Consider the following 6,438-nt stretch of genomic DNA (forward strand, 5'->3'; position numbering starts at 1 on the left):
GCTCATTCTCCTCATCATCCCTCCCTTCATTTTGCTGTTCTCAGCCATACTCCTTACAAACAACTCATTCATCTAGGGTAGGGTGAGACACCTTTTTCCTGCAAAAGGGTCACCTCGATGTTTATAACATCAATTACAGGTCATACAAAATTATCAAGGTAAAAATTAGTCTGTAATATTTGGTCAAATAGTTAAAAGCTCCTAGGTTTATTGTATTTCATGTACTGCCAGTGCATGTCCTCATCTGGGATTGCCTTGGAAGCACCAGATCAAATTCTTTTTTTTTAGTTTTTGCAAGGCAATGGGGTCAAGTGGCTTGCCCAAGGCCACACAGATAGGTAATTATTAAGTGTCTGAGGCTGGATTTGAACTCAGGTACTCCTGACTCCAGGGCCAGTACTCTATCCACTGTGCTACCTAGCCACCCCCAGATCAAATAATTTCAAAGGTTTCATATGACCCAACATATGAATATTCCCTATCCCTGGTCTAGGGAATGAAGTAAGCATACAAATTCAATTTTAGGGTTTGGAAAACTGTTATAAACATTCATGAATCTTCCAAGTCTTTGTCTAAGTGGAAGTAGGAACTTTCAGGCCTTACACTCAGCTGGGTGGTATAGAAGTTCGAGTGCCAAGCCTGGTATCAAAAAAGATCTGAGTCATATTTATTGTCAGCTATGTAGTAACTGTGTGACCCTAGTCAACTCTGATTTTCTAAATTTCCTCAACTGCAAATTTGAATAGAAATAGTACCTATTTCATGGAACAATTGTGAGGATAAAATGATACAAAAATTACAAAGTACTTAATGCTTTATAAGTTGTGTCCAACTGTTTCAGTAATATCCAACTCTTCATTTTACAGATGAGGATACTAAGGCAAACAGTGTTAAGTGATTTTCCCAGGTTCATACAGCTAGTAGGTATCCAAGATCAAATTAGAACTCAAGTCTTTCTGACTGCAAGATACATATCACCTAGCTGCCCTAAACAGAAGTTAGTTGTTAACTATTCTTTGGCATAGTGAAAACAAATGCATAAATGAACACATCTCAACCTAACTTTTACAAAGAGAAGAAGCATATTTAATTGAACAGTTTAGTTCATAACCAGATAACACATTGCAAACAAATGTCCATTAATTCACAGACAACTGGAAGAGGAAGAAAAGAGATTCATTAGTGATAATTCATTTCTATTCTGAACTGAGCTGGCCTACTAAACCCCAATCTATGTATCTCTCTAAAAACCCTTACTTTCTCCCATTTTTCTTTTTCATCAAACAGTGGTTAATACTTCCACTTCTGAAATCCGGTCCACAATTACTGCTGCCATTGTCTTTGAGGTGAGTGAGCCCACCTACTATTCTTTTCAGAATCCTTGTGGTTTTTACCCCTTCCTTTTACTAACTCTGTTTCTTTAAGATACTTACGTTGATGTTCAGGATAGGGAATTAATCTTTCCTGTGCAAAGGACCACATAACTAAAACTGCTTAGATAGGTTGTAGTTGCTTCATTAAAACAACAACAACAAAAAAACAGATTCTTTTAAATGTTTTATATAAACTATTTATCCTAGAAGATTAGTAATGAATGAGAGGGCAAAGATAGAATAATAGCTTTCAACAATCACAAAATCTAGGGAAGATTATTTTTTTAAACTACTAAATGATATCAGAATAAATTAACAAGTAGAAGAAAAGGGACACTAGAAAGACAGGGGCTAGAGATGGGAGAAAAATAAATAAAATTAGTATATCGACTATTTGGGAAAGGAGGTATCAAAACTATAAGTAAATGGATTAGCTTTTTCAAAGAGTAGATATTCATTTCCTCTGATACTTATTGGTTAGAGTTGAAAAAGTAAATGAAATAGAGTATAAATAAAGATCTGAAAAATAGAGTGTAGAAAATATAAGACCATGAATGCCATAGTAGGTTAATATTTTATATGTTATAGAAATGTAACATGATAAGATCTGTACATTAGAAAGATTACTTTGCCAGGAATATGAAGAATGAATTGGAGGGAGAAAGGTTTATAGTCAGGAAAGCCAACTATTTTAGCAGACCACAAAAAAAATCGAAGATCTTACTAGCTGGCAATGTTGCAAAGGAGGGAAAGAGATATGAGATACATTGCATCTCAGAAGTAAAAATGAAAAACATTTAGGTAACTGGTGTTAGAGAATAATCTGTTAATAATGGAAAACCAACTTGTGACCAAGATGGTGGAGAGAAGCCAGGCACTGTTGTTACACTATCCTGACCTTCCCTCAGAACAAATATAAATCAGTCTTCTTAATAGATTTTGGATCCACAGAACCCAGAGAAAAATTAAGGGGAACATATACCAGCAGGGTCTGTCACAGGGTAGCATGGACATGCTGAGGGCAGAGAGCAGAGACCCAGTACAGAGGCCAGGAACTAAGCTGAGAACAGCAGTAGAAGCGTTTTTGTTATGTGTGTGGTGGGTGGACTGGAGGGCTCTAGCATGATGGCCCAGACATATATTTGGTCAGTTAGACTGGTCTGGAAGGCCCAGGCTACTAGCACCAGTACTTTCAGTGGAGTCCCTGAGTTTCCAGCTCAGCCCCTCCCCCTGCCCCCTCCCAGTTCCTGAGGGAGGGCCTGACCTTCTCTAGAACAAGCATAGGTGTTTGCAAGAGGCCCCAAGGCCCTGAGTATAGGCAACAGATCTGAGCTGATCACTGATTAAGATGATTAACTTTCAAGTCTAAGAGTGCAGCCCAGATTGTGCCAGGATAGGTTTAGGGAGTTTAGGGAGACAATCCAGAGGAAACTTCTGGCATCCCTTACTGGCCCTCCCACTGGGGAAATCCCCTGGAGTTCTCATCCCTGGGGAGCAAGGCCTCTACAGATCTCAAGACCATAGGTCTATGAATGAGCCACTCCTCCAACAAAAGACACTACAGAAAGGGTAAAAAATGAAGAAAGGCCAGTGCAAAGGTTAGTCCACTGAATGTTACCTTGAAGATAAGGATACCTGCTCAGAGAGAGGTGGAGCATCAGAGGAGAATATGAATTGGTCTCCAGCCAAGAAAGACTTCTTAGAAGAGATCAGAAAGGAGTTTAAAAATCAAATGGAAAAATTGGGTGCAAGAGAAAATTAACACTATGCAAGAAAAAATTAACATCTTAAAATAAAAAAGGAAATCCTCTGAAAACATAATTAGACAAATGGAAAAAAGATAAAAACTTCTTCAAAATTAGAATTGACCAATTGGAAGAGGAAATTCAAAAGGTAAATGAAGAAAATTCTTTAAAAAAAGATTAGAATCTGTGGAAACTAATAACTTCATGTGACACCAAGAATCTGTTAAACAAAATTTAAAATTTAAATGCGTCAACATTAAGGAACTGAAGGGCCTAGAATATAATATTCCAGAGAGAAAGGGAGCTTAGATTGCAGTCAAGAATTCACAATTCACAGTCATGATGGCTTCAAGGTTACTGCAGGGAGCCGGTGTTCTGGCAGTCCAGGCCTTGAGGGCTTCCAGCCTGGCGCAGACAGCCACTTGCTCTATGTCAAGTAAAGGAGGTATCCCTTCTGATGAGGAGCAGGCTACTGGGTGGAGAGAGAGATTATGATGGTTGCAAGGAATAATAATAATAATAATAATAATAATTTGGATCCAAACAATATTCTAGCCCCAAAATATTCTAGCCCCAAAAGCAGCTCCAGGAACTAAGGAAGAGCCCAGCCCGGTCCCTTCCATCACTGACAAGCAAATAGTGGGCTGTATCTGTGAAGAGGACAACAGTGCAGTCATCTGGTTCTGGCTTCACAAAGGCGAGACACAGCATTGCCCTAACTGTGGAACTCACTACAAATTGGTACCTCACAAGTTGAGCCCCAGAACTGGTTACTTGAGATATGTATTGCTTTCTTCCCTTCAATAAAAGACTAGCCATTTCCCTGGCTCTCCCATAAAAGAAAAAAGAATTCACTCTTCACCAAATTGAGCCTTCTCTTTTAGGAGAAAAGATGCAAATTTAATGTAATTTAATGAAATAAGAGACTTTCAACTTTTAATGACGAAAAGACCTAAGCTAAACAGAAACTTTAGTCTTCAAACAGTACACTTAAGAGATACATGAAAAGGTAAATAGTGAAAAAGAAAAAAAATTGTTATCCAATAAGATTAAAATGGTTATATCCCTGAGAGGATGATTCTCATAACTCTTGAGAACTGCAACTGTATTAGAGGGAATACTTAACCAGAAGTAATGGACACTCATGATACATCCATGATTTAAATGATTTAAAAATAATATCTCATTAAAAAGGGGGGAAGTAAAGAGATGGGAGGAAGGGGGAGATTGAATGGGGCAAATTACATCACATGAAGAGGTGCAAAGGACCTCTTGTAATAGAGGAGAAGAAAGGAGGAGGTGAGACTGCCTGAATCTTGCTCTCATTAAATTGGCTCAAAGAGAGCTCAACTCTGTTGAGTTTAGAAACTTATCTTACCTTTCAAGTATTAGGAAGGGAAAGGGGTGGGAGGAAGAAAGAAATTTACAGAATGGAGGGAAGGAAGAAGGGGTAAAGGGAAAGAAAAGGGAGAGGGTAAGATAGGAGGGTGGTAAAGATGCTGAAGGAAGTGGTTCAGAAGCAAACTACTGGGGAATTGAGATAAGTTGAAAAAGGGGGAAAATATGTATGGAGGAAAGGTAGCATGGAGAACAATAAAAAGATAATAGTTATAACTTAGAATGTGAACAGGATGAACTCTTCCATAAAATGGAAGCAGATAGAAGAGTGGATTAAAAAACAGAATCTTACAATATGTTGCTTACAAGAAATGCATTTGAAGCAGAGAGAAGTATAGCATCCAAATTCTTAGAGAAGAAGCTGAGTTAAAGGAAGCCATAGACAGCAAAACCCCACTTGGGGGAGACCTCAACCTCCCTCTCTCAGAATTAGATAAATCTAAAGATAAAATAAATAAAGAGGAAGTTAAGGAGGTAAATGAGATATTAGAAAACTTGAACATGATACACCTTTAGAGAAAATTGAGTGGGGATAGAAAGGGAAAAAAAGGCAAAAGAAGGTGCAGTACATGGCACCTACCCAAAAACTGACCATATATTAGGGCTTAAAAACCTCACAATCAAATGCAGAAGGGCATAAATATTGAATACATCCTTGGTACAATAAAAATCACATGCAATAAAGGACCATGGAGAGAGAGGCCTAAAACTAATTGGAAATTAAATAGCATCATTTTAAATAATGAGTGGATCAAACAACAAATCATAGAAGTAATTTGATGATTTCTTCCAAGACAATGACAATAAGGAGACAACATACCAAAATTTATGTGATAATTCCAAACCATTTTTAGGGGATATAGTATATCTATAAATGCATGCATGAACAAAGCAGAGAAAGAGTAAATCAATGAACTGAGCATACAACTAAAAAAATTAAAGAAAGAACAAATTAAAAATCCCCAATCAATTACCAAATTTGAAATTCTAAAAATCAAAGGAGAAAATTAAATTGAAAGTAAGAAAACTATTGAACTAATACATTAAACTGAGTTGGTTTTATGAAAAATTCTATAAAATAGATAATCCTGCATTTAGTTTTAGCTAAAAAAAGAAAAATAAATTACTAGTATCAAAAATGAAAAAGGTATATTTACCACAAACGAGAAGAAAATTAAAGTAATTATTTTTCCCAACTGTATGACAATAAATTTGTAATCTAAGTGAAATGAATGAATATTTACAAAAATAAAAATTGCTCAGGTTAAAAGAAGAGGAAATTAAATACCTAAATAACCATATATCAGAAAAAGAAATTTAACAAACCATCAATGAACTCCCTAAAGAACAAACCTCCAGGACCAGATGGATTTACAAGTGAATTCTATCAAACATTCAAGGAACAATTGATTTCAATTCTATATAAACTATGTGAAAAATAGGTGAAGAAGTTACTCTGCCTAATTTTTTCCTATGACACTAATATGGGGCTGAAACACTAAAGCAGAAAGGGTCAAAACAGAGCAAGAACATTATAAACTACTCTCTCTATTGAACATGGATGCAAAAATCTTAAATGGATATTAGCAAAGCAATTACAGCAAGTCATCACTAGGATAATACACTATGAAGAAGCAGTATTTGTTCCAGGAATGCAGGGTGTGGTTCATTATTAGGAAAACTGTCAGTATAATTGACTATATTAATAACAAACCTAACAGAAATCACATGATTCCAGAAAAGCTTTTTAACAAAATAAGTACCCATTCCAACTAAAAAACACTAGAGAGCATAAGAATAAATGCATTGTTCCTCAAAATGATAAGCAGCACATATTTGAAAGTATCAAGAAGCATTATATGCAATGGGGATGAGTTAGAAGTATTCCCAATAAGGGAATGAAGGATGAAAGGATGAAACAA

At 36.3% G+C, this 6,438-nt stretch overlaps 1 pseudogene; it reads left to right on the forward strand.

Annotated features, from left to right (window-relative positions):
* The first annotated feature begins 3,460 nt into the window (after positions 1-3,460).
* On the forward strand, positions 3,461-3,925 carry LOC141507319 (cytochrome c oxidase subunit 5B, mitochondrial pseudogene; annotated as a pseudogene).
* The last annotated feature ends 2,513 nt before the right edge of the window (positions 3,926-6,438 follow it).

Source organism: Macrotis lagotis, chromosome 1 (genome assembly GCF_037893015.1).
Source record: "Macrotis lagotis isolate mMagLag1 chromosome 1, bilby.v1.9.chrom.fasta, whole genome shotgun sequence".
In the NCBI taxonomy this organism is placed as follows: Eukaryota; Metazoa; Chordata; class Mammalia; order Peramelemorphia; family Peramelidae; genus Macrotis; species Macrotis lagotis.